The sequence below is a fragment of the Syngnathus leptorhynchus genome, chromosome 2, assembly GCF_054491065.1.
Source record: "Syngnathus leptorhynchus isolate UIUO chromosome 2, UIUO_Slep, whole genome shotgun sequence".
NCBI lineage: Eukaryota > Metazoa > Chordata > Actinopteri > Syngnathiformes > Syngnathidae > Syngnathus > Syngnathus leptorhynchus.
In genome coordinates, this window is record NC_141196.1 from 19711500 (window position 1) to 19724298 (window position 12799).

The following is a 12799-nucleotide window of genomic DNA, read 5'->3' on the forward strand; positions in this document are numbered from 1 at the left end:
TCTCACCGCTGCGCCTCCTTGTATGCTTTTTATTGTGTTCCTTCCTATCTGCATATGTCAGCATTCAGGTTGTGTTGTTGTTGTTTTTTTGTTCTTTAGGCTTTCTCTGAGAGAAAATTGGGTTCATATGTGCTGTGTCTCCAGTCAGCTGTGATTGAACAGTGTTTTGTGTGCGTGTTCAAGCAAGACAAAGAGAGACAGCTGAAGTATAAAACTAATCACAAAATGACATAAATGACTTGGCATAAATTCTACAATTCGAACAGAGCCCAATAATCTACTATGCATGCCTAAACAAATTTCCAATTTTTTTCCAAACAGTATAGAAGAGAAAACATTTCTAAAAGGCTATTCACATACATATTAGGATTGACAAACACCCTTCCAGGGGGAGAATGGATGATACATAGGTGAGACAAGAGGTGTCACAGGAGAACAAATACCCTTAATGATGAGTGGTAGTTAAATGTACTGAGAGAACTTCTTCTTTAAGAGAGAACACTTTGGCCGGAGTCTTGGATAGATTTACTGACTCGCAGAAATTCCTTCTCAGGGCAACCCGTTTGGACTTCTGAAGGTGACTTGTAGGCCAGCTAAGGCAAACAAACACTTACAAAGTAGCGTGATGACAAAATGGTTCACGGCAAGTTAGGTGGGAGGTGGAGCATTTAAAAAAACAAAAATATTCAACTGCTATTTGACAATATACTCACTGAGTAGACACGTCAAGTTTTTTTTCCACATGACCATTGGCGGAGCTAGAGGGGGGCCACAGGGAGCACCCCCTCATGAAATATACTTGCAGCCCTAGGTGCCAGGCCAAATAATTGTCTTTTGGGTGGATTATATTAGATTGTCTCCTCCCAAGAAACACATAAAACAATTTAGCAGCATTTTTGGGTGTTTGCAAAAAAAAAACAGATATCCTTTGGGCCCCCCAGTAAAAGAAATCCTCACTCCACCAGTGCACGAGAAACATTCTCTGATAGTGTCAATCAAAACGGAATATTATCGTGGTGAAAGAAGAATGGTTGATTGAAAATGTAAAAATTGTCATCATTTTGCATGGTTGAGGACCCAAGTGCAGGAAAGCAAGGCGACATGACTATGGCGCAGGAGTCTCAAAACTACTCTGAAAAGAACAAAAAGTCAAACAAGGTGCATGGAATCAAAAAGATACATTATCTGTGAACCTACAACTGGGAACCGAACAAGACGAAAACAGAATACGCAAGAAAGAAAAAATTTACGAGACGGATTACATCAATCATCAATGAAAACCAAATCAACAAAAATACGGATCATGACAGAAATGATAAATTGGTTGATTGCTTGATTGATTGCTTGATTGAAGTCTAGTTTTGGTCCTACACAAGGAGAGCAAGGTCATTATCAGGCCAGGTATAAATACCAGTAGAGGCACAGAGGCTGAGGATTGAGATGTTTTTTGGGGAATTATAAAAAGAAGTGGGCAGCATAATTATAGCAGTGGTCGAAGCAAGCAGTAGCCTTGCGTCGGTGCCCTTTTCCACAAAGAGGTGGGCCTCAGTGGCAGGGCGCGGTGGCTTCTCCCCATCGGTTTCTTGGAGGGAGGCCTGGATTTTATGCTTGTGTCACAAGTGACGCGGCTCTTTTGGCATGGCTTGAACCGTAATCTGAACAGAGCATTCAGTCACCACAAAATGGAGAAACCTCAAGTTGCTTCACCAGGCACCAGGGAGTATTGTGGAATGAAATAAGACAAAACCCCCAAAGCAAAAATGAGCATAGGGACAGATAAAAGAGAGATTTTTGCAAAGTGCTCAGTATGCTTTCCATTAAGCCTTGAATGGTTTGCACTAAGGGCTGGCAGCATGAATTTAACACAGCTATGAGCCTCCAAATGATTGTGGGTTCCCCCCCACCACCACCACCAGCACAAATCCCACCAAGGAAATGCTCACTTTACAGCAGCAGCACACACAGTTGTGAGGAATTGTGCTTAATGCAGGCCAGCTCAAACAGCAACACAGAAACCACAAGGTCGTCACAGCCTCCCACACAAGACATGAACTCCACACAGGGTCAGTGCTGGACACAACAGCTGCAACCAAGCAACGGGAACCTGCGCTGATACAAATAAACCTGCTCTTACTGGTCGAGTTCTGTCATTCGTAATGATGCGTGAAAAATAGGAAGGACAAATACGGAACAGAAACGTGTATCATCTTGCGTGTGTCTACATAGAGCGAACGAGCACTGTTGCAAGTGACAGACAGCAGTTGAGTAATGAAGACAGAACATGTTAGGAAAAAGGGTCTCCTTGTCAAGTCCTGCGTTATGCTCTTCTCAATGCAGAGGACAAGTCTGGACAAGACGTTTGTGACTAGGCCCAGACGGAATCTGCTGCTCACAAAGTTTCAAGCAATGCGTCAACACATCTTGTCCACAAATCTAATCTGCACAATTTGGGGAGTTCCCCAAGAGACTACTGATTTCCATGCATATCTATTTCCGCTAATCTTGGTTTCACCTTATCATTTGGAGCGTTTCCATAATAGAGGGCTTACAATGTTGAAAAACTGTGGAAATGTTGTTGAAATGAGCATTGTGAAAAACGTCGTACTTTTGAAAATAACATCAGAATATATTGTTTTACTTGAGACATGAATCTTAATTACTAAGCTAACTTTTTCTGGTGTGTGGCCCTAATAGTAAATAAATATAGGTGTAGTTAGTACAAGGTTGTCTCTTGACATGGTAGTGGCACATTAAGGACCATTCAAAAGTATTGTGCTTTACGCCCACCAAATCAAAATAAAGATTTTTGGGACTGATCGTTTTGTTGTGAACATCCAAGACAAACCAACACCCGAAAAGTACCGCGATGACGAAATGGTTCAAGGTATTTTTGAAAAATAACATGGAAAAACGGCGAAACAAAAAATAACTGTGGGCCTGTGTGGAGTGTGGAGTTTGTGCAAACACAGCCATGTGTAACTTACCACCTGCCAGCACACACACACCTCTGCGCATAAACATTCAAGCTGCCATCGTTACACTGACTGATTCGAAGTTTCATGAGGTATACCTGTACAACTCAATGAGTAAAGACCCCTCAGCTTAGCTAAACAGTGAGAGCAAAAGTTCACCATTTATCCACAACACTAAAAAAGCAAAGCTATAGATCATTTGGCAGTGCACTTGTGATGTCATCATGACCATCAGGGGATAGTGTATTTTGCTTTTCCTGATCACTTTACTGACTAGTTTAATCGTACAAGACAGACAGTCACAGAGAAGCAAAGTACTAAGTGTTAACCATTCCTCCATAAACTGCAATAAATAAATGTGCAGACAGTTTCATAGCAAGCTGTCAACTCCACCAAGAGGAAGAGTGAAATATGAAATTAAAACCACACTACCACATTACATCAGTGCAACAATATGTCAAAACGCAGCATTGGCTTGGTCTTATCTGTCTCTGACAACACAGTTAAAAAAAAAAAAAAGCAAAAAAACAAAAACAGTTAAAGCATCGCTAAAAGAGAAAATGCAGTCACCTCTCCCAAATACTTTGCAATACTTTAAATCAAAACAACTGCAGAATGCAAAACTACAACATTTGAGTTTAACAAAAGCCTTTAACAAAACAACAATGCCAAAACCAATACCAACAATTAAAACAATTCAAAGAGAATACTTTTGAACTGACACGGTTTTACATTAAAAACAATCATTAGTTGTTTTTTCTCTCCAGTCACTTTGTTGTGACTATCAGCTTGTATCATCAAGTGTCATCAAGTATTAAAATAACCCCAAACCTCAGAGATGTGAATCAGGCGTGCTGTTAACCACTACTCCTGCTGTGATAAACATTACATACTAAACATTTCTGCTACACTCAAGGATTTCTATTTTAATGCATCAACAGTCGCTAAAAAGCAGACCATGCAGTACAGTCGGACAAGCAGGAAAATTACACTCAATTACAAACCCAAGTCACAGCCTGCTTGAGTAAACGCAAATGCAGATGATTATAAAACACTTTTTTCAAGGTAGTCTGTGGCATCTAAAACTGATAATCATATTCAACACATTGATAGACAGTATAAATGAGCGACTTGAAAACTGAAATAGCAGTGGTCTGCTGTACATTTTGGTACTTTCAGTCAGGAGATATTTCACCTTTCACCTTACCATCATGTGGCAATTATAGTAACCATCAGCACAACAAAAGTGTAATTCAGTGACAGTAGTTATCTAATTACTACAATATATTCAAATAAAATCATCATACAGCGCTCATATTTCCAATTTGCGCTCCCAAATCAAAGCAAAATTCGAACGACTGCCGCAAAATTCACACGTCGGTTCTCACACATTGTAAGGTACCGCTTTTAGAATTTACATTGCAAATGTAGGTCAAGTCTTCTGATGCCTTGGAGCAAAAGAAAAAAAAAAAGTTACTGTGCGTTAATACTGTAAAGGTTTACTCCCAATACTGTTGATGGAGGTCATAAAGAACATTGATTTTCTATGCCTTAAAGCCAAAGCCGCGCAGGCAGACAGTCTACATAAAGTATGACAGCAGGAACTTTCCACCCTCTGAGTCATGGAAAGCTCTGTGTATAGCGTTGCCGTCCCACCTGCAGCTCTCAGCTCATTATTCATCTATATTCCTCAGAAACTCAAATATATAGAGGGAACAAACATGTACTCTCTCTGTCTCTTTCTGTCTCTCTCTCTCTCTCTCTCTCTTGCATTCTTTTCTCTGACAGGCCCACAATGCAACGTGCCCCCACCCAACTCCTGTTCTCCTGTAGCGTAGCTCAGTATGTCACGCAACGGTCGCTCTGCCTCAGACAGTTAACGCAGACAAGATTAATTTCCTGATGTTAATTCCAGTCGTAACACAAACATAGAAAAGAAAAGCAGCTCTGCGGCTGTTAAACTGGGTGTGGACCCACTCCACCTTTGTGACTAAGCCCACAACTTCATTTCCAGATTCCTCGCTGGAATGAAAACTAGAATTTATATTTTGCTGGCACTCGCTTTGTCTCTTGTTTCAATTATCTTTGAAAAAAAAATCTCTTGAGCTGTTTACATATTTTAGGACTATCAAATTAAATCATTTGTTGCGCTGCCATTTTTGCAAAATGTCAGACTCAGGACAGTTTAAGATATGAATGTAGTGCCCTGTATTAAAAGTTTTTAGAATAGCTAGTGAAAAAATAAATTTCAACCATTCTGAAGTAGAGGCAATCCCTATGATAATCTTGACTCATTTCTGTGAATGTGACTGATTGTGTGCATGAAGTTGAACAGTTTGAAAAGACTTAGGACAGGAGTCCAAGCAGCTGGATGCAAAATCAGATTACTCTCCTCGGACAATCTCTTTTTGTCTTCTACTCGTTTTCTTTGCACGTTGTCAAGGTGGTTCCCAGAGTCATGTGTTGCTAAGAAACCCTCCATTTCCAGCAGATGGTCACGGCACGAGAATCCCATGATCACACTTAGCCGACAGACTCTCAGTTGGATGAAATAATATAATATGAACTCCCAGCAGAGATAGTGCGTAATAAGGGTGGGCCTTTGACTAAAGCTATTTCGAATGGACAAAAATACGGTATTTTTAAAAACAAATTTACTGACGTCTGGGGTGCCAAAAAAAAAATAAAAAATCCATGTCCACAAAGATTAGCATTACCAAAAAATCTCTGTATATTGAATTAAAACAGTACACAAAAAAAGTCTTTAGCTTGTTTCCCAAAAGTTTCCCAAAAGCTCAATTCAAAGGACAAAAGTCTCAATTTGAATTTTGACAATTTCATGATGCAAACCATGGCCACAATGCCATGGCCTAAATGCCCTTGACCAGCAAGAAACTTTATGATACTATATTTATTAATTGTTCAATAATTATTATTTTTTTTTTATGATGAACAATCTCTCCAAAGGCTATGAGTTCATGTTTCTATACCTGTGGTGATTATTGAGCAGCAGAAGAAGGAAAGCACTTCATTGAATGAGTGATGAATGAATTGATGAGTGAAAAGACCATAAATCTATTGCACTTTTAGGGTCGCAGGTAGGATGGAACCTATCCCAGCAGAGGAAGGGGCAGGGTAAATCTTGGACTTGTTGCCCACAACAGGGCACAAATTATTGCTCGCTCTAACACCTACGAGCAGTTTAGCCTTCACTCATCCCAATGTGCATGTTTTTGGAATGTGGGAGAAAGCTGACATTAAAATATTCGCAAATAAATGAATGAATGAATAAATAAATGAATACATAAATAAATAAACAAATAAATCGCTTCAATTCCAAATTTGTTCTTGAATAATTTTCGGGTGGATGTTACTGTAGTTTCATAGCAGGCACCACCTTGTTTTTATTTTTCAAATTCTTAATGATTACTTCAATAATGAATTGATTGATACCTATGCCCATTGCTTCATGTATAAGGACAAACACAATCCAAACGGAATTGAAGTGAACAGCAGACACACTTGAAATAGTCCTCATGGGACCGGTCAAAGCTGTCTTTATCCTCAACCCCCTCCCTTTTTTCCCCATTAGAAACTGGCTCACTATTTAGAGCACAGGTCTCAAACCCAAGGCTCTGGGGCCAGACGTGGCCAGCCACATCTTTTAATGTGGCCCACAAAAGCAAATGATCCACATCAAATTTATGTTTGTTGCAAAATTGCAAAGGGTCTTCTCTTTATATAACACTGGCAATTGCAAGCATATTGCATTTAAAATAAAATGAAGAATGGTTTAAGTAGTACAACAATATTTCATTTTATTTGTCATTTTATTTTATTGTCCCAATCCAGCCCTGGCAGACAAGCGTGCAGAGCTGCCACAACCTGAGGGGTAAAAGGGGTGTGCTGAGATGAAAAGCCAGGGACCTTGAGGGGCAATGAAAAAAAGTTAAGGGAGTACAAACACTCTGACAGGTCCAGAGAGGAGCCTCTTCTCTGCTGTGCCTGCCCCAAACAAAAGGCGGAGAAGGTCTATGACCCTCACATGGAGACCCTCTGATGACCTAGCACAGGCAGGAAACAGGAAGTGTGACCCCTGACCTCTTTGCGGGGGAAGGGATCCTGTTACACAGGAGCATGTGACTGCGCCCAGTGACAACAAGCTCAGCATGTCAGAAACTTCAGCACGAAGAACTCAGCTGTTCATATCTTCATATGCCTCTTGGCAAAAACACAAGAAAGGAAGAAACACAGTAATAATGTACCAAGATAAACAAAAGTAAAAAACACTGCACAATAACCTTGTGCCACAAAGTGAAACAACTGACATTCAAGTGCATTTTTAGCTGAGTTGAATGAAATTGTGTCTTCCAATTTTGAATGATAGCAAGCTTCAATCCCTCAAACTGAATCAAAAGCAACAGTTTCACTTCAAACCAGAGGTTTTCAAGTCACATGTATGACCGACCATGTGATGTCACACCATGTTGACGTCAATTGCTCGAGATAACTTAGTGAAGGTATAAAGTCGAGATGTCTTGGTTTTTAAGTGGCTAATGTGTTTTTCTTACGTCCATTCTTAGCTAAATCAAGACAAATGATACAAAGCAGAAACGAGGACAACACGATGACTGAGCATGACCGCCACACCGGAAGCAAGACAGTAAAGAAATAGGAAAGCAAAAGGAACAAGATCTACGGAAGCAAAAGGAAGAAAGGCAATTTGAATGGAGAAAACAGAAGAATTATTAGTCAATGTAGTCTGTTTTTTATAATAAATTACTTTGTGTCATTGTAACTGTTTGAGTAAGGCAAACTAATACTTTCAATTGGATCAACTAAAATCATAATCGGAGCGAAAAGGATCAAATTAGTTGTAAAGACGAGAATATATATATTTTTGTAAAAGTTGGTCCAAATTCTAATTTATTTTTAGTGAAGGCAAGACTTTAGAAAAATAACCCTGCCATGTCATAATGACACAATGTGCAATGGGGTGGCCGTGGTGTAGGTGAGAGGTGACCCTGACTTGAGCCAAAAGGCTTGAAGTGGGGGGGGGGGGGGGGGGGGGGGGCAGGCATGGGGGTGGAAGTATGGAAGTCTGAGGAGAAATGGGCGGCAGTGGCAGAAGGGATGCTTGGGCCTCATTAGCAGGCAGACTAATTGGGAGGAAAAGGGCCCTCACATGCTCTGTCTGACCTCCCAGCCAGCAGGGGAGAGGGCTGCTTTGGGACTATGTGGACGTCTGGGGGGGCAGTGGGCAGGGTTATCTGCTTGTTAGATTCCTCAAGTTAAAGAACCAGAACTTCACACAACACCTCCAATCTCAAAGCTAGCATGAAGCCCGAAGCCACCTGAAAGGATAACACGCGTGTGGCGCTTTGACGACTTTGCCTGCATAAATGTCCCCCAGCTCCTCAGAGGTTTACACCAGGTGTCACACTTCATTTAAAAAACCCTCATGGCTTATCGCCCGCTCACAAATCTAGAATAACAAGCCTCCGCTGCTTCAAGAGCAAAGGTACTTCAAGCCACATAAAACCTAGGAGGGCAAGAGGACGAAGGCCTCGAGGGGGTTTGTTGAATAACGCTTGGTAAATAACATCAAACAGAAATCTTTGACTTGAGGGAGCATAATGGCTATGTGAGCAAGTGTACGTTTACAAAACAGCAGGCTCTGTCTGACACCCTCGGTGTCTATTAGTCTGATTGCAAGAACACTTGATAAGAGAAAGTTAACGAATGCTCGCACTCTTAAGAATCGGCTGCAATTATGCATGTGGAATGTGTATGTCACATAATTTATGGCGTTATGCTCAAACCATCTGGTTTTATGTCACAGGCATATGTGAAAAGTATTGGTTATAATTATATGAGCACGCGTGTTTTAAAAAAAAAAAGTACACAGTACATGTACATGTTCAGTGTGTGTGTGTGTGTGTGTGTGTGTGTGTGTGTGTGTGTGTGTGTGTGTGTGTGTGTGTGTGTGTGTGTGTGTGTGTGTATTCCATACGAGTTTGCATAATGTGTCACGCACATACTGGCCGTCCAGGCTCTGGTGCCTCTGAGGAAGTGAGACTGTGTGATGGAATTTTTGGCACTCGGGATCTGGTTTATTTTCCACCCTGGATTCCAGTTCTACCTGCTGGATTTTCCCAGGTTCTGGCTTCAATTAGCCTGGGAAGCTGGAAAGAGAGGAGGGGATCTTGGGCTTTAGAGGGAAGGACGAGGTGGGAAGGAAGGGAGGGAGGCGCGACAGAACTGGAGTCTGTCACACACAAGTCAGCACAGCTGGAGTGTTGGAAAGAGGGCCAAAGAGCCAGTAGAGATAAAGAACGCTCCAACTTGTAAAACACTTAAGGCAGAATTCAAAGATGAGTTAATCTGCTAATGAGAAAGCCATTGCCATGAATTAATTGAATGTTGCCAAAATAGCATCCTTACAAAGACGTCATTCATATCCATTGTGTTGCTAATGTAGCTCTCTAAAGAGCATCACATTGCCAAGTTGAGTTTGTCAGAAGAAGTCCCAAGAGGTCTGACCCTCTAAATTGCAAATTCATCCAACAAATGAGTGGGAAACGCTCTGTAATCAAAGACCAATCACATAATTGCTCTATTTTGCCAGTAGCTCAACCATCTCCTGTGAGATTAGTTGTTGGGAGCAGAAACTCGATACTCTGGGAAGTTCAACAGATGTGGAGCAAAAAAAAAAAAAAAAAAAAGCTCATCCTTGAAGAACAAGAAGACATCATCAAAATAATATGCTCTGAAGGCTTTCGTCACTACACGAGAGCTGTCCGGGCCACTTTTCACAACAGACACATCAGTATGGTGGCAGCGGAGGAGATGCGTTGCCTTGACGTACACTTGACTACGTCAGCTTTGACATACTCCAAACTGCACAGACGGCACCTCACACAGTAACAAAAATGTGCCACGACTCCTCAGTCTTGTGTTGCTTCAACAATTTGTGAAGTTAAAACAGAAGACGAAAGCAAATTTCTCTCAATCCATTTAGCGTTAACCTTGGATGCGGCTTAGCCGTGATTAGTAGTGTTAAGCGTGAGAAAAGATATATTTGGATTTCTTTTGTTTTCCTTTGGGTTCCCCAACCAGATAGCCTTTGTGATATTCAGATCAATGCTGACAATTTGAGAAACGACACATTTCCGCTGCATACTTGCATTTCTCACGGTTTCCGTCATCGTGCACTTGGAGCAGAGAAGAAGAAGAAAAAAAAAAATCGGACATTCCCAGTGTAGCCTGACAATTGAAGATGTGATTAAAAAGGGTTATTGGAGGTTTTGGAAACAGCACATCTCAAGTCTGAACACATACAGTCCATCCAGAGAAATTAGACAAAGTGATTATTAACTACTGGTTTCACATCACCAGCCACGGCCTTATTTTTTTTGCAAGAGATTGGATTGTTTAAACAGTGTTGTCATCTAAAATAATTTGGTTGCTTTCCACTGTACAGTATTGCTTGGCTCAGTTCAGCTTGGGATAGACAGTTAGTTTTCCCGCTTCAAAATAGAAGACCGTGAAAACCACAGCACTTTCAATGTGTCAGTTGGAATAAGACGTTAACAAACAACAATGGAAGAGAATAAGATTATTTACGTCTCGACATGTAGCGGTCGGCCGAATTTAATTTCAGAGCAGCAAGAAAGCAGCAAAATGTAGTCTTTGGAGCATAATACTGCAATGGCCCGGACAAAGGCATAGCAACAAAGAAAGCTAACTTTACAATGTGTGTTTATTTTTCTCATTTTTAGCTGTGTGTATTTTAGTCATTTTTAGCTGAGCGACCAGAAGTGGTTTGGAAATATGACTCACCAGGTAGGCCAGAAATAGATCCGAGGTGAGCAGATGGTATGTTGCAAGGGTTTTGAGTTAAACTAAAACAAAAAGTGAAAAGGTATTTTTGTGAACAAAATAAAATAGAAACAAAAATCCTTTTAAAAAAAAACAAAAAACAAACAAACTGAAACTACAGTACATTTTTCATCCTAGTCAATTAATTTAGTACAGTTGGGCTTAATTTTAAATGTCATTTGTAAAAAAAAAAAAAAAAAAAAAAAATCTAATTCTTTTTTCTCAATTGCTTTGGTGCATTTGTCGGATCAAAACTGAATTTTTCAAAACGACTTGTTCAATCTTCATCACTTGTGCACACTAAAAAAAGCACTTTCTCATTTCTTTCAACAAGTTTCAAATAATGTCAAATGATTATGTACAATTATCTGTTGTTTCTTTATAAGCAATCATTTCATGTTGTCAAGTTGATCATAAAGTATTAAAAGTTGTTGTTGAACATCACATTGCTGTTAACCCCTGAGATGTCAACAAATCAGATTGCAGAGTAAAAGTAAAATGCAAATCTTGCCCAGTCTCTTGTAGTCAATCCGTCAGTCCACACACATAAAGGTGTAACTTTTCATTTAGAATAATTGTCATCATTTTGCCATTGTAATGTAATTGTCATCATTAATTGCCATGGGGGGAACTTTAAGGCTTCCAATTTGGCATTCGAGGTATATCAAAGTCATAAGGAAGAAACACCACCAGATGTAAAAACAGATTTAAGTTTGACACCTGAGACTCACTGTCCACTCACCTTTGTGTAAAAAGCAATCGTCATTGTCATTGATGTCAGCGGGCTTCTAATTGTCTTTATTTGGCAAGCACTAACTGCTGTGTAAACACTCTCTGGTGCAGACCAAATGGTGACACCTCTGATGGACCGATTTATTTGGAATGCGGCGTCAAAACGGCAAATTATTGACTTTCTTGTTTACGCCAATTCAATTAGAAAAGCACAAGACAAATATTTGTGAGCCGTGCTTTGAATGTAAAGCACACAACCTGAGATTGATGTAGTGCCATATGGAATCAACATGGCACGCCTCTGGTCCACGTCCAGGGACATTTAAACATGCTATTTGGGTTGTTGGCACGTTGCAAAAACAGGAGCAGATGAAAGTCTTTATGTGTGAGTTGCAGCTTTCTTCTTCTTCTCCTATCGGACGCGTAAGTTAATCCATTTGCATGAGCCCCAAAGCCAAGTGGCGCTGAGGCGGAGACCTTGTAAAAGTGCTTTTAAGTGAACAAGGCCACTTTCTCCAGAGGATGTTTACAACACAGCGACTCCGAGCACTTTGCTTGGTAAAATAACAGAATTTATGAAATAATAATGATAAAAAGCATTTGGTCAAATGAGTGGAGACAGCGCAAGCATGAACATTCTGTTGCACCATGATTATTTTGAGTTTGGATTCCCCACAATTGTTTTCCGCACCACCTCGTCAATTTGTTTTTGGGCTGCAAGTCACTGTCACACCACGCACGGCAAGATTATCCGATAAGGTACTAGAATCGGGGCCAACCTACGATTGTCAGGAGGGGAGATTCGGGGCTAAATTTGGGCCGATTATCCAGCCGTGTGAACCAAGCTTCAGTGACGATGACATGAACTGAGAAGCACCTGCACGCTTGGGCAAAGTTAAAAACTCCAACCGCAGAGAAGTTGAAAAATAAACCGCTGCAATTTATTTTAGGAGAAATTTGGGAATCCGATCCGTGCAGTGTCTCACATTTGTTGGGAGATGGCTTTGTCATGGTCGAGTGGGGCACGGACGGCAGTGGTTCATGAACACGAGACAGAACAACCCCCTCATAGCTGGCTGATTTTAACAGGGTTGTAAAAAAAGTGGGTGAAAAGTGAGACACGTTGCATATTATGTAACCGAGCTAGACTGAAAGGCTGTGCTTAAAAAAAACATTTCATTTAGACATGATAATATTCCCTCATTCTCACCAAA

At 40.6% G+C, this 12799-nt stretch overlaps 1 protein-coding gene across 1 annotated transcript in view; it reads right to left on the reverse strand.

Moving 5' to 3' along the window:
* The window catches only part of gpc3 (glypican 3), an 87453-nt gene that overhangs the window by 19269 nt on the left and 55385 nt on the right, over positions 1 to 12799 (reverse strand). The gene's annotated exons all lie outside the window — the stretch shown is intronic.